Source organism: Myotis brandtii, unplaced genomic scaffold, assembly GCF_000412655.1.
Source record: "Myotis brandtii unplaced genomic scaffold, ASM41265v1 scaffold389, whole genome shotgun sequence".
In the NCBI taxonomy this organism is placed as follows: Eukaryota; Metazoa; Chordata; class Mammalia; order Chiroptera; family Vespertilionidae; genus Myotis; species Myotis brandtii.
The window spans coordinates 1,471,934-1,498,086 of record NW_005364914.1 but is presented as its reverse complement, the minus strand read 5'-3'; the positions used below and the strand labels follow the sequence as shown (position 1 = coordinate 1,498,086).

General features: G+C 39.1%; 1 protein-coding gene across 1 annotated transcript in view; it reads right to left on the bottom strand.

Annotated features, from left to right (window-relative positions):
* Positions 1-26,153, bottom strand: part of GRIP1 (glutamate receptor interacting protein 1) — a 406,109-nt gene that overhangs the window by 212,611 nt on the left and 167,345 nt on the right. The gene's annotated exons all lie outside the window — the stretch shown is intronic.

The window sequence follows — 26,153 nt, the reverse complement described above, 5'->3', positions numbered from 1 at the left end:
CGATGTTTCTAACTCTCTATCCCTCTCCCTTCCTCTCTGTGAAAAATCAATAAAAATATATATTGATCAGCTGCCTCCTGCACACCCCCCACTGGGGGATGAGCCCGCAACCAAGGTACATGCCCTTGACTGGAATCGAATCCGGGACCCTTCAGTCCGCAGGCCGACGCTCTATCCACTGAGCCAAACCAGTCAGGGCAATAAAATATATTTTTTAAAAACAGGTTTGTTTCTTCCTCAATGCCCCACCTTCCCCCTAAAATCCTTAAGTCTCTCTCTGGCTTTCACTCATTTGTGTGTGTGTGTGTTTGTATTTGGCAACTACAATTTGTAAGGCCCTTACTGTTGGGTAGTTAAAATTAAAGATATAAAATTTGGAATCCTTGTTCTCAAATTTCAACTCAGAATTTCCCTAGATTCCCTCCTCTCCTCTTTTTTCTGGACTCAAGATACTTAAACTCTTGAGGGGGCAGAAAAACACGGACTTTAGGGCTCAATTTGTGCAAATATATGTATATATATGTTTGAGTGAATAAATGGATCTCATTTGATAAGTGAGAAAAGTAAGACTTAGAGAAGTTAGTTGAAAGCATCTTAAAGCAGAGGATTTCTTTTTGTGTCTTTTAAGGGCATATATTCAAAACTTAATTTGTCTACCATTATGAGACTGCCAAGTCCATGCGAAGGCAGGGAGCAGAGACTCTTAGAATGGTCTGGTTATACTCCCATGAACCACAGAGCAGTCTTCTGTATCTCATTGCACTTTCAGGGTGGAAAAGGTGTTCTCCAGTAGATGAAAATCACTGTTGAAGGATACATGTCAATTCTTAGGATTTTATTGTGAATACCACCCTAGAAAGAAAAAGGCCCAAAATACCCGTCGAGCCAAGTTTCCATATATTGGCTGAATTTAATGTGATAACTTTGGGAATAGGAGATGAGGAAGGTAACACTTTCTCTTACTATCATGCTAGTAAGATAATTGGGAAAGCTAGTATTTCCCCAGGCATAGGCTTGATTAGAAATTCATTGGAGCTGGGACTATTTCTCATTCATATTTCTTCCTTACACAGTAACTTGCACATTATAGGTACTTAAGTATTTGTTCATTGAGTTTGCTTACTACTGAGATAAAAGGGTTACTAAAGGTGCTATTTAACTAGGACATGAAAATTTATTAACAAGAAAAATAAACACTATCTATACCCAATCTTTTTTTTATCACTATAACAGCAATACTAAAGACATATATAATGTATAGTTTTTTGTTGTTTTACTCAATTTTAGCAAGCATTAGAAAGAGGTAAGATTTTTCTCCCTCTCTTAATACAATGTCACCCATTGTGGACATCTGACTTTTTATTTTTAACATATATTTTTATTGATTTCAGAGAGGGAGAGAGAGATAGAAACATCAATGATGAGAGAGAATCATTGATTGACTGCCTCCTGCACACCCCTTACTGGGGATCGAGCCTGCAACCCAGGCATATGCCCTTGGCCGGAATTGAACCTGGGACCCTTCAGTCCGCAGGCCAACGCTCTATCCACTGAGCCAAACCAGCTAGGGCGACATATGACTTTTTATGCAACAAAGGAAAAGTATAAGTGATACATATTCCTGTGACTATTATGGGAGACTGGTGACAAATTGCAGAGGGTTGATATTGAAGGGACAGAACTAGAGCAGAAATGAAATGAACATTTATCAACATTATGACAAGGCCTGGCTCAATAGTTTCAACATATTTTATTCTATTTAATTCTTGTATAACCTTATGGTGTAAGAATTTTTTAAAGATATTTTTATTGATTTTTAGAGAGATAGGAAAGGAAAGGGAGAGAAAGAAATATCCATGAAAGAGCACAACATTGATCAGCTGCTTCCTGTATGCCCCCTACTGGGAATCGAGCTGGCAAACCACGCATGTGCCCTGACTGGGAATTGAAGTGGAAACCTGTGATGACACCCAACTGAGTCACACCGGCCAGGGTGAGATAGGCATTCTTTCTGACAGAGGTTCAACATGGAAATGATTAGGAAGCACTGTGATGGGCAGTGCGTCTACTGAGAGAATCTCAGTGAGCACAGTCAACTTCTTGGCGAATCTCATTGGAGCCCTTTGCCTTGCAGGACTCAAAACTATCTGCACACCCAGAGTGGTCCCATTTCTCAGAGGTGAGAAATGTATTACCAAACAGAGGAGACTGATGTATATTGAGACGGATGCCCAATGAGAAATTTATTGTCCCACAAACAAGAATACTCACTGTAAGCAGAACTATGTGGAAGACAAAATATAATCAGAAGTTTAATGAGTGAGTAGAGAATGAAAAGGAAAGGAGCCATATCTAAAAGGATGGCCTTTATTATGTTAAGGCCCTCCCTTTAAAAAGAAATGGAGAAAACAATTCCTTTTGCAATAGCAACCAAAAGAATAAAACAGCTTGTAATAAACTTAACAAATAATGTGAAAGACCTATGTACTGAAAATTACAAAACATTATTAAAAGAGATTGAAAAAGATACAATGAAATGGAAAAATATCCCATGCTCATGGATTGGAACATGGGTAAAATGGCCATTTTACCCAAAGCAATATACAGATTTAATGCTATTCCCATCATAATCCAATGCCATTTTTTAAAGAAATAGAAGGGGAAGTAATCAGATTTGTATGGAACCACAAAAGACCCAGAATAGGCAAAGAAATCCTGAGAAAAAAGAACGAAGTTGGAGGTATTATGCTACCTGATTTCAAAATACACTGCAGAGCTACGATAATCAAAACAGCATGGTATTGGCAGAGAAACAAACAGATCAATGGAATAGAATAGAGAGCCTAGCTATAAAACCACACGTATATGTAGAGATAATTTTTGACAAAGGAGTCAGAAATGCACACTGGAGTAAAGATAGTCTCTTCAATAAATGGGAAAACTGGAAAGTCACACGCAAACGAATGAAACTAGATTGCAGTTTGTCCTCATGTACAAAAATTAATTCAAAATGTATCAAAGACTTAAACATAAGACCTGAAACTCTAAGTCACATAGAAAAACATATTGGTACCAAACTTATGGACATGGGTGATAGAAAACATTTTATAAACTTGACCCCAAAGGTAAAGGAGGTAAAGGCAAAAATAAATGAATGGGACTATATCAAACTGAAGAGCTTCTGCACAGCAAAAGAAATGGACAACAAAACAAACAGGCAGCCAACCAGATGGGAGATGATATTTGCAAACAGCAGCTCTAAAAAGGTTTAGTTTCCAAAATATACAAAGAACTTGTAAAACCCAACACCAAACAAATAAACAATCCAATCAAAAAGTGGGCAGAGGACCTGAAAATAAACCTCTCCCAAGAAGACATATGAACAGCCAATAGATATATGAAAAGATGTTCAACCTCACTGCAATTAGGGAAATGCAAATTAAAACTACAATGAGATACCACCTCATACCAGTTAGAGTGGCCATTATCAATAAGACAAGCAATAACAAATGTTGGGGAGGTTGTGGAAAAAAGGGAACCCTCATTCACTGTTGGTGGGAATGTAAACTGGTACAATCACTATGGAAAGCAGTCTGGTGATTTCTCAAAAAAATTAAAAATAGAGCTACCATATAACCCAACAACCCCACTCCCGAGTATATACCCGAAAAATTCAAAATCATTTATACGCAAAGATATATGCACCCCTATGTTCACTGTAGCATTACTCACGGTGGCCAAGAGTTGGAAACAGCCAAAGTACCCTGCGTTAGAGGACTGGATAAAGAAGATGTGGTACATATGCACATGGAATATTACTCAGCCATAAGAAAGTGAAATAGTGTCATTTCATGAAATAGTGTCATTTATAACAACATGGATGGACCTTGAGAACATTATGCGAAGTGAAATAAGTCAGACAGAAAAAGCTAAGAACTATATGATTTCACTCATATGTATAATATAAAACTGAAACGTATGAACACAGTAGCAGTGTGGTGGTTGCCAGAGGGAGGGGAGGGTGGGGAGAGAAAGGGGTCCTAATATGAGGTGACAGGAGAAGATTTGACTTCGGGTGGTGGGCACATGGTGCAATATACAGATTTTGCAACTTAGTAATCCACACATGAAACCTGTATGTTCATGTTGACTAATGTCACCCCAATAAAATAAAATTTATAAATAAATAAATAAATAAATAAATAAATAAATAAATACATAAATAAGGAATGGCGATGCCATTGTAATAGGAACCCTTTCCAACAAGAACAACTGGACAGTTCCTTTGTCTTTGTCTTAGGGATGATCTAGATCAGTGGTTCTAAACCTGTGGGTCGCGACCCCTTTGGGGGTCGAACGACCCTTTCACAGGGGTCGCCTAAGACCATCGGAAAACACACATATAATTACATATTGTTTTGTGATTAATCACTATGCTTTAATTATGTTCAATTTATAACAATGAAATTGGGGGTCACCACAACATGAGGAACTATATTAAAGGGTCACAGCATCAGGAGAACCACTGATCTAGATGTTGGCACTGGAACTCCTCAAGACCATGAGCTAAGATTTCCTCTCCTCCCTGGAGGGTGTCAGTATTTACTGCTGTGACCACCTTTTTTACTCTACTTCCAGTGAGGACCACGCCCTCTTCAGATGAACACTTTCCTTATGGTCGTATGTTAACACGTCTGGTCAGGTTATGGTTGTCTTGCTTTTTAAGAAGTTGTTAGTCTCATGTTGAGGAAGTGGTTTTTAAACATGTTTGAGTCATAAACCTCTTTAAGAATGTTTTGAAAGGTAAGGACTTTCTCTCCAGAAAAAGGTACACAGACAAATACAAAAACACATTATTTCCAGAATTCTAGAATACTTGAATCCAAGATTTTAAGCCATTGCTTAAGATAAATACATATTCATAAAGTGGAACTCTCACAGTCCATGGGGGACCTATGACCCTTATGAACTGGTACCGTTTTGATTTGGTAAATAAGAAAAGTGAGGCTCAGGGAGGGTAAGTGACTTTCTCAAGGGCCAGAAAGGGGCAGAATAAGGAATCTATTAGTTTCTATAGCAGAAATAAGAATGTCTGTAATTTTTAAGATGACTCCTAAAAATTTCATCCCAAATTAAAAAAAAATCAAAAAGGAAGAAGTGGAGGAAGAAGGAAATGGCTGTTTTATGACTTCTGAATATTTAAAGATGGCCACAACTTTTTTCCTTTTAATCAGCAAAGATGTGGCTTAAGTTGCCACTATCCTCATTTTACCAAAGGGTAGGAATTACCTGAGGCTAAATAACTTGCCCAAGTTTTCTTAGCTTTAAGGCACAGAATTAGAATTGGAACAAGGAAGTTGTTCAAATTTAAGGCAGTCAGAGTCCAGGGTAACCCTCAGATAGGTGGGAAGAATAAGATTCATAGGCTTCTGTTCAGTTTTTCAAAGAGATGTAAAAATAAAAAATAAAGAGATGTTTTAGTTCAAAAATGGTCTGTCTTTGCATTTTCCTTTTGTGTTGTGTTACATTTCATTAGACAACAAAGGCTTCTCTTCTTCCTCTCCTGGTAATAAATAGTGATTAATCACAACCACCTGTCACGCTCAATTTTGCATTCATTTCATGGGAAGATTTTCCACACTCTCCAAGGTGAAATTTACATTTTAATGTCCAAAGATAAAAAAGGAAAGCAGTGTGTGTTACATTTTTTCCCCACTACGAAAACCATTTTCAGGAATTTAGAATGTTAAATAATCATTCTCTTTATGGGACTAGCTCTAAAGATACATATAAATTTTGAAATCTATAGTATTACTTAGCAATTTTAGTGCTTTACTTTTTGCAGCCAATCATGGAAGACTGGCTTTTATAACTTTCTCTGCAGAGTCATCTTAATTATAGGGAAATCCTGTTACAGATGGCTCCCCATTTACAGTGCTTCTGCTGGAATCTAACGTTGGTTTTATTGGAAATGATGAACAATTACTTTTCCTAGGATGTAGAGTTAAGAATCAGAATTGGAAGTGAACTACATTTTTTCAGCTTTGGTAAAATTCAAACTTACATATTATTTCCTTCAAAACTTTATCCCAAGGAGCAAAAAATAAATAAAGCAAAAAACCTTTTAGATTTCTCAGAATCCTAGAAAATTTTTCAAGATGAAAGAAGTCATACATATTATCTGATTCAATCCACACATTTAACTGGCAAGATGAGTTTCACCCAATTGCAGAAATAGTGACAGAGCTGGGCCTGGGAGCTCTATGGACTATCACCAGACCTTTGAGTCACACTTTGCTACAAATGTACCCTTCTTCTTGTGCTTTTCCCAAGGAAGGGTTCTCTGGCCCTAACGACAAGAATTTCTTTTATTCTTTCTTCATAGCATGATGACAAGCTGGCATTAAGTTATATATTCGTTTATTTATTGTCTTTCTCCTGAAAGAATGTTAAGTTCCAAGAGGGCAAAAAAATCTGTAGTTTCTAATAGCGTTGGGGCACATAGCAGGACTCAATAAATACTTGATAAATAACGTTTCAAATTTAACATTCTCATGTATCCCATGTTTTCTTAAATTAGGATTTTGAAAAAATATCTTTTAAAAATATATTTTTTATTAATTTCAGAGAGGAAGGGAGAAGGAGAGAGAAATAGAAACATCAATGATGAGAGAGAATCATTGATTGGCTGCTTCCTGCATACTCCATACTGAGGACTGAGCCTGCAACCCGGGCATATGCCCTGCCCAGGAATCCTTCCTGGTCCATAGACTGATGCTCAACCACTGAGCTATCCTGGCCAGGCAAAAAAACTAAATATCTTAATGTACTCAATGTAGAAGACTTCTTAACAAGATAAAAAGTCATAAAAATAATTTCTGTTACATTACAATTAAGGGCTTCTGATCATAAATACAAGTCACAAATCAAGAGAAAACTGCCACACAGATAAGCAACAAAGGATTAGTATCCAGAATACATCAATAACTTCTAAAAATAAAAACATGTAATCCAATAGGAAAAAATGGTAAAATATACGAACAGATATTTTAAAGAAGAGCCAACACAAATGGCTAATAATGGCCTATAATAACCAATAAAAATAAGATATTCAATTTTTCTAGTAATGAGGAAAACGAAAATTAAAAACCACTATGATATACACTCAAAAGAACTGAAAGCAAGACTCAAATAGAACACCCATTTTTGTGCACTTATTTGCATAACCATGTTCATAGCATAATTCACAGCAGCCAAAAAGTGGCAGCAACCCGTGTTTATCAATAGATAAATGGACACACAAAAGAAATTCTGTCATGCTGCAATATGGATGAACCTTTAAAACATTATGCTAAGTGAAATAAGCCACTCAGAAAAGGTCAAATAGAACACCCATTTTTGTGCACTTATTTGCATACCCATGTTCATAGCGTAATTCACAGCAGCCAAAAAGTGGCAACAACCCAAGTGTTTATCAATAGATAAATGGATACACAAAAGAAATTCTGTCATGCTACAATATGGATGAACCTTTAAGACATTACGCTAAGTGAAATAAGCCAGTCAGAAAAGAGCAAATACTGTATGATTTTACTTACACTAGGTATATAGAGTTGTGAAATTCTACTGCTTAAAAAAAGAGTAGAATGATGATTGCCATGGGCTTGCAGGAGGGGGAGGGGGAGTTTTTGTTTAGTAAGTATGGAGTTTCAATTTGAGAAGATGAAAAGACTTACAGAAATGGATTATGTGATCGATGGTTGCACAACAATAGGAATGTACTTAATGACAGTGAATTGCACACTTAAAATGGTTGAAATGGTAAATATTGTTGTGTATGTTTTATCATAATAAAGAAAAAGTCACAATGAGATATCAATTTATATCCACTAGCTTGACAAAAATAAAACTTCTGACAACAGCAAGTATTTATCATTGCTATGGACTGAGTGTGTCCCCCCCGCACCCCAAATTCGTATGTTGAAGCCAGACCACCTTCCCTACCCTCTACCTACAACAGCAAGTATTTATCATTGCTATGGACTGAGTGTGTCTCTCCCCCTCCCCCCTCCCCCCAAATTCATATGTTGAAGCTGGACCACCTTCCCTACCCTCCACCTGACTGTGTTGGAGACAAGGCCTTTAAGGAGACAATCAAAGTTAAATGAGACCATAAGCATGGAGCCCTGATCTCATAGAACTGGTGTCCTTATGAAAGAGAAAGAGCTCTCCTCTCCACCGAGAACATAGTGGGGAGGCGTCTGTCTGCAAACCAGGAAGAGAGCACTCACCAGGAACTGAACCCTGCTGAAAACTTAATTTTGGACTGTCCAGTCTCCAGAACAGTGAGAAAATAGGTTTCTGTAGTTTCAGCCAGCCAATCTATGGTATTTTGTTATGACAGCCCAAGACAGTCATAGTAGAGCAGTGGGATCTCATGTGCTGCTGAGAAGATTGTATATGGGGACCATCTGGCCTAGTCTAGCAAAGCCAAGGCTATGTACCCTCACAATCCAGCAGCTCCATTGCATGGCATACATTCTTGAGAAACTAGCACATGTGTAACAATGGATAAATACATGGAAGTTAAATGGGACAGCTTTTGTATTAGCAAAATCTGGAAATAACCAAAATGTACAGGGAGAGGACAATAGGAACTATAAAGAAAAATAGGTAAATGATACAAAACATAGGATGGCATTACATCTGGGTGATAAAGAACAATGCTTGAGGAGAGTACATGGGCTTCATGTAGTCATCAATACTCTATAGTCTAAGCTGGATGGTGGGCATATAGACATCTTATTATTATTATTTAAAGCATATGTATCCATTCTGCATATTCTTATTTCACACATGTAGAATATGTATTAACAATTAAATAAATAAAACGAATGACAATCTTCAATACCTAAAGCACAAATAAATAAGAGTATAAAACTTCAAGTTGCAGGGCATAACCAGGATAGATAACAAAGCAAATAAAATTCTTATATAATGAATTATTTGAACTGCTTAAAAAAGTTGGCTATGTAAATCACAATTTTACCAGAAGTACTACAAAATCCATCCTGGCTACCAAATGCACTATGAACAGTAAAACATTATAATGAATTATTTGAACTGCTTAAAAAAGTTGGCTACGTAAATCACAATTTTTACCAGAAGTACTGCAAAATCCATCCTAGCTACCAAATGCACTATGAACAGTAAAACAGCTTTGGTATGCTATCAATGCAGACCCCACATCATGTATGTTAAGTCTGAAAGCCATTTATTTATACATATCACCATCAAGAGCAATGTTTTCCCCTCAGAGTGAGAATGGAGTAGCCCACATGAAAATATATAGTGTATTTTGTACGGCCAGAGGTGGGTGATGAGATGTTAGAGTGAGAGCAAAGAGTTAAAAAAAAGAACATCGAAACCATTAAGCAATGCCATATTTTACATTTTATTCCTCCAGGGTAAACAGATTATTCTGGGGCACTGACAATGTGACATATAACTGTTTTAGGTGCATTCACATATATCATTTTATTTAATCTTCAATACATCATCCTTGATAGGTATTACTTTTCTCATTTTATATAGGGAAAGAGAGAGCGATGAAATAACCTGCCCGGCATTCCTGTGCAGGTGAGAGTGTTGGAATTCAAACCTAGTTCTCACTCAAAGTCCAGCACTTTGGCTATTACACAGTGTCTTTATGATTGCCTTAAAAATAGGTTTTTGTAAATGACAGCAAAAGTCATTAACAAATCAAGAGTTAATCAGCAAGGCTCTTTATCCCCCCTCCCCCCTCCCACCAATGTAAGGGCTTTTCCTCTCTCTTTGACTATATTCTTGCTCATTGTTTATGTCTTAGTAAGATGAACCAAGGAAATAAGCTATGGAATTGAGTCTGTCAATTTAGGTTCTTCTTGGAAATGCAGATAATCATGTCTAAAATGTGTCTTAGGATTTCTTTTTTTTTTTCGTTTGTTCTTAGCCATGCATCCTGTAACATACACAAAGTACGCGTGGTACAGTGCTGCCCAGAGTAGGGGCTTTGGAGTGCATACGAATCCAGAGGCAATGGTTAGAGCTCTGTGTCCTTGGGAATTTTATAGACCTCTCTGTGTCTTAGTTTGTCAGATGGGGATAATATCTCATAGTGTGGTTGTGAGGATTAAATGATATAGTGCACATAAAGCATTTAATAGTTCTCGATACATAATAGGGGCCTAATAAGTGTCAGGCATTACTATTAGTAGCAAATATACATATGCATGTATCTTATGCACTAATAAGTTGTAGGTATTGCTATTAGGATTATTAGAATATTCTAGCATTAGTATGCTCAGGTGCCATGCAGTGGGGTTGTGGGGAGGGGACAGAAGCACAGAAGCAAGGCATCTCAGCAGAAAAGGATTAGAATGACCTTCTGGAAAAGGCTAATCTTGACCTGGATTTTGAAAGGTGAGAAGGAGTTAGATATAAAAGAAGGTAAGGTGTATGTGCTGGGGCTGGAGAATGGGATGGCAAGGAAACTTCAGGCAGGAGGAAACGGCATTAATGAAATCCCACAGCATGAAATGGCATGATGTATAGGGTAGATTGGTGGGGCAGGACATCAGCATCAAGGGACCAATTACAGTGAGGTAGTTGGCATGGAGATCAAACTGAGGTGGGCCCATAAGGGACTGGTGAGCAAGTAGAAAATGACTCTTTCAGGGAGGCACACTGTGAAGAGATTAAGTCGTTGTTCTAAGTTAGAAAGAAACATAGAAAAGACTGGTAAGTAGCCCAGCAAAGTATGGCCACTTGAACTGTGATCCAATTCTTACTTAATTTTTGTATTTTCTAGTATGAGAGTCTAAAATTTCAGAGATAAAAGTTATAGAAAACATCTGCATCTAGTATCCTCACTGCCATTTTTCTATTAAAAATTGCCACAGCCCTGGCAGGTGTGGCTCAGTTGGCTGGGCATTGTCCCGTGCACTGAAAGGTTGCTGGTTTGATTCCCAGTAGGACACATCCCCAGGTTTTAGGTTCAGTCCCTGGTAGGGGGCATTCAGGAAGCAGCTGATAGATGTTTAACTTTCACATCAATATTTCTGGGGGTCACAAGAGTTTCCTCTCTCTCTCTCTTCTCTCTCTCTCTCTCTCTCTCTCTCTCTCTCAAAAAAAAAAATCAATAAAAATATTTTTAAAAGTTGCCACACATGAGACATGAGAATGAGTGAAATCTGTTTTCTCATGGCCCATATGAGGAACTGGATGAATTTAGTATAAGCATAAATATACCAGTAGAATTAAAACTGAAGTTAAGACAAGCCCTTAGGAGATAAAATTCAGGAACATAACTCTTCTTTCTATCCACCCTGAACTACCAGTAATATCAATTGCCTTTCTGCATACGCACACCTGCCCTCTCTTCTTGGCCTTCAAAATTAAGTTGAGGGTCATTTCCTTTGGGGGCCTACCCCAATCTTCCAACATGCTTGAGGTGCATGTTTGCTTGTTCCCAGACCTCATACATGCTTCCATCTTAGCACTAACCACACTGTAGTGTAATTGTTGGTGTTATACTAATTTGAATTACCAGTAAACTATGAGGTCCTTGAAGGCAGGGATCATTGTTATTCAGAATATAGACCATGCTTGATCCTCTACCCCTAATTCCAAGCATATTACTTAGCACATATTTGGCACTAATTAAATGCATGTAGTTTGTTGATTCAACATAAGACAAGTATGGATTGAAAAATAAATTTATCCTTAAAGTAACAAGATGACTTTAAAACAGATTCCTTCTTTCTCTACCTCAAACCTACAAATAGATTGTATACCCCAGAGATACCCAAAGTCAGACAGAGACATCAGACAATGTCTCACCCACTGTTTTAAGGAGTGGTATAAGAATTTGTTTCTTTCTTATGTCCACTGAGACTCTCATTTGATTTCCAGATCAGTCTACCTTCAAATCAATAGTTACAATTTTTCATTATTGTAAAAGAACAACTCTCTCATCCACAAAATAGGCTGTTATAGCATTGCTGGGTCATTTTCTCCATATATGAGCATAAAAACTAAAAGATGAATTTTCAAGGGATTAATGTTTCAAGTAAAACCCATGCAGGGTTTGCCATTATCTTTCAAGAGAATCGTCTCTCCGGTTCTCCCAAAGCACATTTTCACGTCAAGGAAAATCACTTGACTTTCAAGGCAAAGACAGACAAAATACTGCCTGGAAATAGTTTGTACACCCCATTGGGGCAAAAAGTTCTTTATACATAAGAACAGAAAAATATTACAGTGAATGAGACAACAAAAGTCCAATGCAAAGAGTGTCAATCCCCCCAATTTCTATGCAAAACCTAAAATGTGCTGGAGTTGCCTGAGTGTAAGCAAGCCTAGTTAGATAGAGGCACATTTTGTTCTCATTGTAGATAAATACACTTTTGTCTGACACACTGAGGTAGTAATCCTTTAGGGCTATTTGTCAGTGTGTTCAATTGACTAACTGTGCCACACTCTGTGGAAACAGTAATAACAGAGACAGACACATGCAGTCAAGAGCACAGAGAGCAATGATCTGCACAGGGGCCACCACAGCTGAGGAGCAACAGCTAGTGGGCTCTGAGAAAACTGCGTGACGTGTGAGGTGAGTCTTACAGGATGAGCCTAAGTGAAGTGCTCAAGTAGTGATGGGTGTGGATCTCTGAGGAGTTGAACCAAAGATATCATCAGCGGAGAATTTTGTAAAGAACTGAAAGGATTCTCAAGGGTGTTACATTATGGGTCATCTTTCTCCCTTGTGCCCTTAGACGAATAAGGTCCCCAGCCCTGTGCAGATCACATTCCTGTTGATCTGATAAGAAGGCAAAATAAATATTATCACTCTTTATCCCGAGTTAGTAAATCATCTATAATAATAAAAGCATAATATGCTAATTAGACCGGACATCCTTCCAGATGACCTTCCAGATGAAGGTGGGGCTGCGAGGGAAGCCCGGGTCCCGGGTGCCAGAGGGAAGACGGTGCCGGCAGCCGAGGGAAGGAAGGTCTACTCTTGCACAAATTTCGTGCATCGGGCCTCTAGTAAATTATATTGACAATGCAAAAACTGTGGGGGAGGGCAATAGTTTCTATAACAGCCATACCATCAATAGAAAAAGAATAAGAAGAAGACAGGCATGGTGTCGTAGATACACACAACACAGTCATAGCAGCAATGTTTCGCTCACGGCTACATTCATCAACAATAACTGACTGTGCACCCTCAGTGTCAGTTACAGGGGAATTATAATGGTAAACAAGACAGAGAGCTTAGATGGTCTTATCAGCCTAGTGGGAGTGATAAGCCAGTGAACAGGTTCTTACTATACAGTGTTAAATGCCATCCTGGGGAAACCTTACAAGATGCTAAGGAAGACACAATGGGATCAACTAAACTGAATTTTGTAGGGAAACGAAGGACAGTGACATCTAAATTGAGGCCAGAAAGAAGAATTTGCCAGAAGAAGGGGAGGATGGGGAGGAGAGAGGAGTTAGAGGAAACATTTGCATTCCATTGGCTGGAGGCAGCTCAGGAAGACTGGGACAAGGAGTTCAGAGTGTGTAGGGGTGGCGGTGGAGATGAGACACTGAAGCTACATTACTAAGTAGTAAGAATCAGATCACCCATGGCCTTGAGATGGTTTTAAGCAGTTTGAACCTTATTTTCAGGAGAGTGGGGAGCCACTGCAGTACTTGTGACACACAGACGACACGCATACCTGTGCTTTAGGGAGACCTCCTTAGTGTAGGGTGGACAACAGCCTCAAGGGGATCAGGCAGGACCCAGGCAAGCAGTGAAGAGTCCAATCCAAGTAATGCAAAGGCCAGCATTTTGAAATTGTGAAGAATGCTTTCTAAAGTCCATTTGGAAGAAGGAACGAATGAGAACGGACATGACTCCTTCTAAGCTCTCCACCTTCTGTCCTAGCCAAGGCATTAAATTTATTTTAAAACTATAGCAATTAAGAGAGTGATAATAGCACAGAAATGGTACAGGCAGATGAGTGGAACAAAGTCAAGAAATAAGCCTAAGTATATATGGAAATTTAGGCTATGATAAAGATGGCAAGTGGAACTGTTTTAAAAAATAATTAGGCTTTCTCTGTACCTAACAAAAAAAAATAACTCTAGATAAAGATTTAAATGTACAAAATAAAAGCTGGCAAAAATATCATTATAGGTAATTACAAAAGAAGAAAAGCAAGTGCTTAATAAACATAGATACCAATTTTTACCCAGAAGACTGGCAAGAATGAAAAATAGTTCATAATATTCATGGGCAGTGAGATTAGAGGGAAATCAGGTTCCTTACACTGCATGGGTAAAAATGTATAAAATTGGTATGTCCTTTCTGGAAGACAACTTAACAATATGAATCAAACCCTTGGAAATGTGCATGAAGTTTGGACCCAGAAACTATACCCTTAGGCATTTATCCTAAGGATGTAACTGGAAAACTACCCAAACATGTATATACAATGGTGGCAATTACAACACTTTGAATGATACAGAACTTTCTAAAGGTATGAAAAGATAGTCACAATATAGTGGTAAGTGAATCAACAAGGTTATGAAACTGTGGATATTACAACTCTACTATATATATATGTACAGAGAAAAACAGAGAACTTGATATAGAGTTATTAACAGTCATTTTCTTTGGTGTTGAGATTATGGTTGGTTTCTGTTTTCTTCCTATCTGTTTTCTGAAAATTTCTTGCCGTAAGTACATATTGCTTTTATAATCATAAAAAAGTAAAGACTCTTATCCCTTTACAAAGAAATGTCAAGAATAATAGTGATGGTGGAGTTAATAACTCAAGAGAATGCAGGAAAGAGCAAGTGCCTGTATCACATTAACAAGTGCCAACTATACTGTCTCTTCTCAGTGGATTCAAGACAAAAACTGACACAGAAAGAACTCTACCACCTTACCTCAAAAAAAAAAAAAAAAGGAATGAAAATCCTTGTCAGGAAAACCAGCAGTATTACTGCATAAATTACAATACATCTTGCACTTCAATTGCATAGGTAATATAGATACTTAAACCACACTTTCACATTCAACCCCACATCATGCCTGCCCATTTATCAAACCATGTCAAATATTACAAACAGTACAACTTAGCTTAAAGAGCCCAGGTTGTTCTCTTGGGTAGGATTATGGTACATTTGCACGAATCTTCCTGTCACTCTGTTTTTTCACTTATAAAACAATAAGGAGATGTTTCAGGTATCTAACTTTGCATATCAAATACAGCATGGAATAATATGGCAAATGTTGTTTTCATAATAATCTAAATTCAGTAATAAAAAATGACATCTTGATGTTGTAATGTATAGTTTTCTAATATTCTTTTGTGTACACTAACATATAATCTTTAAAAGTCCATGTGTAGCATAGGAGCAGGCATTTTTACTATTATTATTATTATTATTATTATTACTATTACTATTATTATAATTCCTATTTATATAGAGAAGTCACAATCAGAAGAGTTTATTGCCTCAAGGGTTTCATGATCAATTGACCACCAATTTGGATTCATGTTTTGCTTTCATGATGGTATTTTTTCAGCTTCTACAAAGGACACTTTTTTGTTTTGTTGTTAATCCTCACCCAAGGATAGTTTTCCACTGATTTTTAGAGAGAGTGGAAGAGAGGCGAAGAGACACATAGAGAGAAACATCCATGTGAGAATTGGTTGCCTCCTGCACTCATCCCGACTGGATTGAACCCGGGACCCTTCAATCCTCAGGTTGACGCTCTATCTACTGTGCTAAATCAGCTAGGGGAATGGACACTGTTTTAATGAGAAATACTGGAGTTGACCGATTTTATTCTTCTGCCATAATAATTTTAAAATTATGAAGCTCATAAAGTCCAGTCTCCTTGCCTTATTGACAGAGAAACTAAAGCCCGGGGAGAATAAGTGACTCTTCTCACATCTCAACAGTGACTAGCAGAACGGGAGTGAGACTTCAGGTCCCCAAACTTGTTCTAGTGTTCACTGTGCGACAGAGAGAGCCGAGGACCCTACAGCCATAACGACTCATAGAGCATCTTCACATACATTTTCCCCCACAATTACCCTCTGAGGTCTTATTATTTATTCTTATTTTATAAAAGGATAACTGTTACTTGGAGAATTGAAGTGACTTTTGAATACTTTCAGTTACAAAGCTCAAGGTTTTTATACCCGAGGCCAGCGCTTTCCCACTATGAAATCCAGACTGGGATGCATTTTCCGTAATTCCCTCTCAATTCAAGGGCAACCATTGCTGAAAAAGTTTGGAAACTTAAAACAATATATCAATCTTAGGAAAAGATTCACGAACTGTGTGACCATTATTTACCAAAAAAATATCTTTTAGATCATATCTCTTCTCAAAGCATTAGCTTTCTACAGATAATTAAAAATCGAACTCAGCAAATAATGAAAGCTTACCACTGTTGAGTTTGGCAAGAAATGCCAGAGGGCTCCGATCCAAGCCAACCTTTATATCATTAACCTCGGGAAGCTCACAGCTTAAGTGGAAATCGTCAATGTAAGCATCCAAGGCTTTGGAGGCAGAGGAGTACGGCTTTTCTTTATATTGGATGGAACCGTCAGTATTAAAGGAGATGCTGCTGAGGGTGGGAAGAGAAGGCTCAGAAGTGCTCAAGTGATGTTTCTTAACTGACTTTGCCATGGCTTTTTCAACATGGGCTGCAATGTCCATTCATCTTTTAAAAAACTCTAAACACAGAAAAGGGTATACAAGATTTCAGTTACATAGGAATGGTCATCCTTGGTGATCCTCGAATCCTGTGTATTTACTTTTTACAAATTAAATGTTTCCCCCGCTTTTCTGCACTGTTTATATTGAGTTCTCAAGCAATACTTGTTGACAGTTTCATTGACATGGCCACAATGTAAACGGCACTTTAGCCACATATTAAGAAGCTAGCGATATAAGCCCTGCCAGGTAAGGCATCAAATAGGGGGGTTGCTTTCCTTGGACTTTAGTTTTACTCAACTAAATGAATAGCTCTGGAATAGTGAGATACTTTTATTTGCTATGTTTAAAATAAGACAAGGCCTCCAGAATCATGTCATGGTTTTTCATTCCCACATCTGTTCTCCTCTCATTCATGGGACAGGGAAAATCAAGGATGAAGACAAGGAAGCAACAGGGGACCCTGGCTCAAAAGAGATGGCAAATGAAGACCAGGCAGCAAGATGAGGTGAGTGCCGAAAGGCGTAGCATTTAGTGGGGGACGTTGGGTCCTGGACCTTCTGCCACTCTGACCTTGGTGGAGGAATTCAGCCGCTGCAGACCTTGTTGGTCCCATGTGGCCCCCACCACTAACTCTCCGCAATAACTATAACCAGTTTCCTAGTTTTCAAGATGAGAATACAGTGGCACATCGAGACTGAGAAATTTGTCTGAAGCTATGGCACAGGGAAGCAACAGCCATGGTTGAGCCCCAGTGTTTGGATCCAGAGCTTGAACTGAATTGTTTGCACCAGACCACCGTCTCATATGTGCTGGGATTGCCCTATGACCTGTGATCTCTAAATGTTGGCCACAGCTGGTGTGCCACCAATGTCTGCCAGGGTTGGGTGCCTGTGTTCTGTAGTCTCTCATTTCTCCAAGAGCATTCATTGGTACGTGCAGGAGAAATGCCATTTATTTGATAAGAATATATACGTAAGTGCCAAAGAGAGAGAGAGAGTACTCACTTTTCCAGGCCTTTGATGTTCGAATGGGCATGATGTGGTTTCAGAATGTTATATTATATGACATCATAATCCCTAACATTTCCATCTGTGGGGTATTTTGAGTGTCCTCTAATGTAATGGAGTTATACTGTGGCTGTTGAGAACCAGAAGAAAACTATGGATCATCTTCCCACAAAACCGTACACTGGCAGACACAAATGCGATGAGTTCTAGGGTTCCAGAAGTTCATGGCCCTTCTGCATCTGAACACTAGATTTGGAATTTTTGTCTAACTACAGTGGTAGATGTGGGAAGAAGGGAAGGGAAAGAAGGCTAGCTAAGGAAAAGAACAAAATGAGATCCTTACTACAGACGGAACAAAGTACCCAATACCACAATTCTTGGAGCTTTTATGATAAAATCTCTTTTGACTTTAAAGACCCAGCTCAAAAGGCACTTTCTTTATAAATCATGAGCACGATCCTCTTCCTCCTTGTCTTCCTTCTCTGGATTTGTCAGTATGAATTAGTTACTATTGTAGACAATGGGCTTCAGAATGAGAGAGAGGTGGGTTCATCACCAATCATATTTGATTTTCTCACTTTGAATTTTGTTTAATAATACTGAGCTCATTGGGTGGCTGTGTTTAACCTGCTGCTTTGCACCAGGATGACCACATCTGGGCTAAGATATTGAAATACTTTCAAAACAGCTGGAAAAAGCTCCTGCCCTTCATGTGCATCCACCCCCACCCCCAGAACCAACACACCAGTGTCTTCTTGCCACCCCAGCCCTGACCCACTTCACCCAGAAGTCCTTGGACCTTCCCACGATCTGGCAACTTAAGAGATACTGTCTGCCTCTGTGGGACTCTTCTCCAGGCTATGGCCAATGCCCACTCTGTCTGGTCAGTGTCTGACTATACAGATTGTTAAATGTTTAGAATATGGCCCCTGGTTTGACCTATAGAAGAGCTGGGTACATGTCTTCTTCCCTCTAAAAGCTCCAACAAAATAAGGAATGAATGGGTATCCCTCCTTCTGCCCCGGTTTTCCAGTCCATGGTAGTTGCTCAATAAATGTTTGCTAAATGTCAGCAAACATGTTCCTTTCAATATAAAGCAGTGTGATGACTGCAGTCATAAAAATGTTCTGAGGAAATCAATAAAGAAATATATTTTTTAAGAAAGGGGGGGGGGACGCAAAAAAATGTTCTGAAAGATCAAGTCCTGTTGGTTTATTAATAGATGCTGAGAAGCAATGAAACAGGAGACTAGAATAATGTGCTCAAGTCCAGGATTTAATGAGAGAAAGGCAGAATGCAAAGAGAGCAAGAAGCTGATGAGAGAATTGGTGAGATTACCAGCCATGTTGGAATATTTTTGAGGTTCACTTAAGGCAAACCTTTATTACCCAATTGTTCAACGTGTATCCACAGCTGAAAGTCTAGTTTCAAGTGAATATTTAAAGGCATTTTCTATACCACCTAATTGCATGAACACCACTGTAAAGAAAACTTAATCATTACTATTTCTAAAACAATACAACAGAAAAAAATCAATGCATAAGATATATGTCAATCATCCTAATAAAACAAATTTATTTTGTGACTTTCATTTTATCATATACATAGCAATGTGAAAATTCATTCTCTTGATTTTTCACCATGTGAACTTATAGTGGCTAAGCAATGAAAGAAATGAACACTTGTGACATTTAAAAAGCAAGAAGACCATATGGAATAACTAAGAAAGAAAACAGGATCAATACATTGCCTGATCATATATCAAATAAAATGCAGATTGCTTGGATATTTCCCCTGGCAATTTCATGTTTAAGGTTGGTCTCGCTCAATTCTCTTTGATAGTATTTTTTAAATGTATTCAATCTATAGACTTCTCAGAGTGCATCCATCTTCCAGGAGGCAAACAATTCCTGAAGAATACAGATGACTGCAAGTAGGAACACTAGGACAAGACATCAGCTCCATCTCCCTTATCACCTTAGGTTAAACCAGACTCAGTCACAGAAGCTGAGTCCCTCAAGCCTGAGCTGAGGAAGGTTCAGCGATCTGCACAAAGTTCGGTTTCCTTCTCTCATTCAATTCAATTAGACACACAATTATTGACTGCCAGTGTGCAAGGGACCATGCTAAGCAGTGATGGACAAGACATTATTTCCCTCCCAAAGATGCTGTAGTCCAGTAGGAAAAATAAGAGCAGCATATAAATGATTACAACCCAAGGAAAGGCATGCTAAATGCCACCGATCACCCCCAAGGGGGGCTGGAACACAGAGAGGAGAGAAAGTACTTCTGTTTGGTGGAATTGGGGAAAGTTTGACTTTAGTAGGGTATTTAAACTAGGACTTGCAAAAGAGGCAAGTTTCAGACACACAGACATGAGGAAAATGGAAATGCTAGGAACACTGAAATAGAAAAACCACGTACATATATGGATGGAGGAATAAATCTGATTCGCCTAGGTTGTCAGGTAGAGAGAAAAAAGGCTGGACATACTGTATTCCATCCTGTATAGACTGAAGTGGTAAGCTTTAGGGCTGGGTATTATATTTATTTCACAGGAAAGGAAAACTGAGCCTCAGAAAGCTTTTAGAATGCTCTAAGAGAATATACCAGTAAGTGATAGATTTGAGACTTAAAGCTTGAAAGCTCGTATTTTTTCCCACCACACCACAGTGTCCACTCTCTGCCTTCTTCCCCCAATGACAGCCGAGTGAAGGAAGCCAGGCAACCCCTTCTGCATACAGCATGGTGGTAGCCCCAGATCCAAGAGTAAGAGTATCCCACTCACCTGTGCAGCTCCGAGAGCTCCATATGCCAATTTAAACCATCCATAGAACAATGATTTTAAAAGGCAATTGGTTAAGATTTCCTTCTTTTTTTTAGCTGAGTACTATTCCACAGCTCTTTTACCCATTCATCTACTGATGGGCACTTGGGGGCTGTTTCCCAATCTTGGCTCTTGTATATAATGCTGCAATGAACATAGGGGTGCATATATTCTTTCATATTAGCATTTCAGGTTTCTTGAGATATATTCCCATAAGTGGAATACTGAAACCTGTATAATTTTGTTAACCAGTATTACCCCAGTAAATTCATAAAACGGAAAAGCAAAACAAAACCAACCAAACAGAAAAAGGCTACTTGGGTCATCTGGGCAATGAGCTACCTCCATCTATGCCAGCTCTATCCATCTCAGAATGCTTGAGGGAGACAGGGGGCACCAGGACAGGGTTCTTCCTTAATCTTCAGGGCTTTGTCCAAGACACTTAGTAAGAAATTAAGGCATATTTTATTAGCGAGATATTATCCTATCTGTTGTCAATCTGACTCTGGGGGAATTTTGAGCTATTGAACACCAAGATGTGACCATGCTATGCTTTGGAATTTGAATTTTAGTAGCATATAGTTAGTGAGATGCAACTTACGTTTTATCAATAGATAGGACCTAATGGAAAAGACTTCACACACTGTCTCAATCAATCACAGGCACTATGAGAAGCAATACCTTCTTTGAAAGAGAGCTTATACATACTGGTCACTATTATTAACTGTTCAGAGTTTAGACCACAGGCTGATCTTCATTATCAAGAAAGAATCAGAGACGAAACCAATGTTTGAAACACATAGGATATTACAGACCACACACAGTCTTTTGAGATTGGTCTGCTATCAATTTGGTACATGGTATACCACAAGCACAAACATATACAGGCACTACCCTTGTGCTTATAGTTTTGGGTCTGTAACTATTTGAGATGAACAGAATATTGCAGTGTTGTGTAGTGCTCTTTTATAAACTCAACTGGCAATCCCTACACACTTGAGGATGAAACACTTCCCTCAAGCTACGATCCCTCATTTATTCAAAGAGTATTTATTGTAAATGTAGAAAGGTCATGCAGAACAAAGGTCAGGAGTCTGGCTCTGGTATCACCCTGGCCAGCTTCAAATCTAGCTGCATGACTTTGGGCAAGCTACTTAACTTCTCTGTCCCTAAACGTCCTCATCTCTAAAATGGCATGGTAATAAGACCCAACTCATGCCACCACTGTATGGATTCAATGAGATATTATGGGTAACACTTAGAACAATGGCTAATATACATGGAAAGTGTTTAGTAAATGTAGGGAATAGTTATTATTTATTCCCTTGTACGTGTTAGTATTTATTACCTACATGTCTTCCTGCTAGAACATAATTTTCCATCAGCATGTATATACTTTGTGGTTGTAAGGGAGTCTACTATGCCCAGTCAAACACTGCGCAGCAATTCTGGAATATGAAGCATCAAAATAAGAAACCTACAATTTCATTCATTGTATCCATTAATCTCCTTACATTCACATTCCATAGATGAAAGGATTATCTTAAAGCAGGATTGATACTTGATTCATTTCACATCCTAGAATATTCTCTACAGTCCAGGAAAGCCTGAGGCTTGAGGAAAGGTGTCAGCAAAATTTAAATCATTTCCTAAGTCTTAAGCTTTAAGAGCAATTGTGCTCTGCTCTAGGGACTGCCTTTCTCCCTGTGTCATTTAGCTTTTTCCCCTCCAACATTTTCAATTTCTCTTTATTCCCAAATCAGAATACTCACAATTATTGTATTTCTGTGTGTTTTTTTAACAAGGATATAAGCACTTCAGCAAAAATAGCTGCCAAAAGACTTTAAAAGATGTTACTCACTTTAGTACACCATGACTAATTGAGGGAAAACAGCAAACAAGCATATTAGGATCCTATCTGCAGGCTGTAACCATTCACTGGCACACTGGCAACATGTTAAGTAGAATTTGACAATACTGGATAATGAGGAAATATATTCTTTTGCTTGGTAGAACTCTCTATGGGCATAATTTTAAGGAGGAAGAAAGGGAGCTTTTACTCATTCTTTCTAAACTAAATAATATCATCCATCACTTCTGAATACACTGTTTTTATTAGGAAAAAAAATTAGCATCAGGAAGGGAGTACATGGACCACCCAGATACATTTCCTACTGTAATGCATACCATCTTTCAGGAGTTTTCTCCATGGAGGTTGTGGCATCTGGAAATTATTGTGAGAAAAATTAAAATCCTAGGAAGCAAAAGAGGTTTGAGTAGTATGTTCACATTTAATGAAAGGGAAGTATTCCACCTTTTGGAAAAGGTGAAAATTTTTATTAATGAAAAACCGAAAGATGTGAAACAAATTCTTATTCTACTGCTTGTACTGCCGTATGCCAATCCCATCATGGGAGCTACGGAGGAAAACAAGGAAACAGAGGAGACAGTGGTTTACTTCTACGGAGAGAAAATGTGTTTGACCCTTATTGGCACTCTGGGTGGTTAGTGTTAGGGTGGCCAAAAGTCCAGGCAACATAGAGGGCGCTGAGGAAACTGGCTCACTGGTGAGCGGATGTGTCCTGCCCTTATCTCTCCAGGCACTCCTCCCCTCTGTGACCAAAACTGATTTGACTAATGAGAAGTCTAGCCTTTCCTCTGAGAATCTGATGACAGATTGTCACTCCAGGGACTCTTGCTTAGCACTCTGACTTCAGGGCCGGGGGAGGCCTCACCAACGGAGAAAGGCACAGGTGGGGATGCTGCAACAGGCTGCAGCTGTTCATTTCTAGTGCGTCTGATCTGTAAAGTAGGAATGCCAGTTGCTTTCCTTGAAAGACTAGAGGCCTGGTACACGAAATTTGTGCGTGGGGGGCGGGTCCCTCAGCCGGGCTGCACCCTCTCCTTGGGGGATGGCCAACTGCCGGTTTACTGGCAGTCAGACATTACTCTCGCAATCCGGGACCGCTGGCTCCTAACCACTCACCTAACCACCTGCCTGCCTGATCGCCCCTAACTGCCTCTGCCTGCCAGCCTGATTGCCCCTATCTTGCCCCCCTGCCAGCCTGATCGCCCCTACCTTGCCCCCCTTCTGGCCTGATTGCCCCTAACTTGCTCCCCTGATGGCCTGATCAACCCTAACTTGCTCCCCTGCTGGCCTAATTGCCCCTAACAGCCTCTGCCTTGCCCCCCTGCCTAAGCTGCAGTCTAGCCTCCTTCTGTGGGAGGCAACATGGTGATCGGGGAAGGCACCACCCCCATTACCCTGCTGCTGCTGCCACTGCCGGCCTGAGCCTGGGCCCTTTGCAGCCGTGCCTCGGCCCTTCGCAGCCATTGCAGCTTTGTCTGGAAGGACGTCCAGAAGGTTGTCTGGAAGACGTCCACCCTAATTAGCATATTACCCTTTTATTAGTATAGATTCCAGAGGTAAAGAATGAAAAAAAAGTCCAACACCAAAGTGTTCTAATTTGTTTTTTTCTGGATAAATTTTATTGTACTCACTATTATAATACCATGGCAGAAAAGCTGTGGCTGGTGAATGGGTGATGGCATTGCTACGCTTGGGAAGAGCTGCATCCTTGGGCTCCTAGATACTGGTTTCTAGCTCACAGGCTTTCATTTTCTACAATTTTCATTGAGTTTCTAAACTTAAAAGGGATTAAAAAAAAACAAATCTCTTTCATACAAGTATTAATATGCAATCAATTGAATTACTCCCTTACTATAAATTTAAATACATCGGTTTTAGGGGGAAAACACCAAGTAACTAAAACCAGACACTTTTTAAAATTCAGGTGCCCCTGTAAGCTGAACAGCGCCCCTTTTCACAGGATACTTATCAGTTTCACACTAGCCCACCTATCTCCTGAAAATATCACCTCGAGTGAGTACTGATTTGGAAATAGACTCAGGAAGCCACCTAACTCCCCTGGATTGGCAATGTCTCCATGTGTTAATCTGTTGTACCTTTTCTTCGGCTTCTTACAAACCTAAATCTGCCATGTCAGCATTTATGTCACTGAGAGGACTTATAAAACCCAGGAATCTGTTGATCTGCACTAGACCTGAAGAAAGAAACTATTTGTTATAAGACTTTGGCATAGAAAGTAAGAACTGGCTCTTTGAAAATATAATCAAAATTGCCCACAAATTGGAAAACTTAGAACAAATGGATAAATTCCTAAAAACATACAATCTACCAATACTGAATCATGAGAAATAGAAAATCTGAACAAAACAATTACTAGTAAGGAGATTAAATCAGTAATAAAAAACCTCCTAACAAACAAAAGTCCAGTACCAGATGGCTTCACTGGTAAATTCTACCAAACACTCAAGAATAATTAATACCAATCCTTCTCAAAATCTTCCCCTGAAAAAATGGAAGAGGAGGAAACCATTTCAAGGCTAGCATTACCCTGATATCAAAACCAGACAAAGACACACAGACACACACCCCAAAAAAGACAACTATGGGTCAATATCCCTGATGAACATAGATGCAAAAATCCTCAACAAAATACTAGCAAATCAAATGTAACAATATATTAAAAGGATAACGCACATAATCAAATGGGATTTAATCCAGGTATGCAAAGCTGGTTCAATATCACAAATTTGACAATGTGATACACCACATTAACAATATGAAGGATAAAAATCATATGATCATCTCAATTGTAGAAAAAGCATTTGACAAAATTCAACATCCACTGATGATAGACAGAAACTCTCAACAAAGTGAGTATGGAGGAAATGTACCTTAACATAATAAAGGCCATGTATAACAAACCCACAATTAGCATCATACCCAAAAGCAAAAAGCTGGAAGCTGTTGTTCTAAGATCAGAAACAAGATAAGAATGCCCAGTCTCACCACTTTTATTCAACACGAAATTCGTGCACCAGCGGGGGGGTGTCCCTCAGCCCAGCCTGCACCCTGTTCAAATCCAGGACCGCTGGCTACTAACTGCTCGCCTGCCTGTTTGCCTGATCGCCCCTAACCACACTGCCTGCCTACCTGATCACCCCTAACTGCTCACCTGCCTGCCTGATCGCCCCTAACTGACTCTGCCTCAGCTTGTGCCACCGCAGCTTCATCCGGAATGATGTCTGATAGGTCGTTTGGCTGTCTGGTCTAATTTGCATATTACGCTTTTATTATTATAGACTAGAGGCCCAGTGCACAAAAATTTGTGCACTGGCGGTGACGTCCGGAAGGTCGTTCGGCTGTCTGGTCTAATTTGCATATTACGCTTTTATTATTATAAATAGTACTGGAAGTCCTAGACAGAGCAATTGGACAAGAAAAAAAAAGCATCCAAATAAGAGAGGAAGAAATAAAACTCACTATTTACAGATGACATGCTATTATCTTACCTAATAATAGACAAACATGGTAATTAATCATACCTTTGCTACGCCTCCCATTGGCTAATCAGCAAGATATGCAAATTAACTGCCAACAAAGATGGCGGCCGGCAGCCACAGAGCTGAAGCGAGCAGGAGGCTTGCTTGCTCCAGTGATGGAGGAAGCCAAGGTTCCCCGCCTG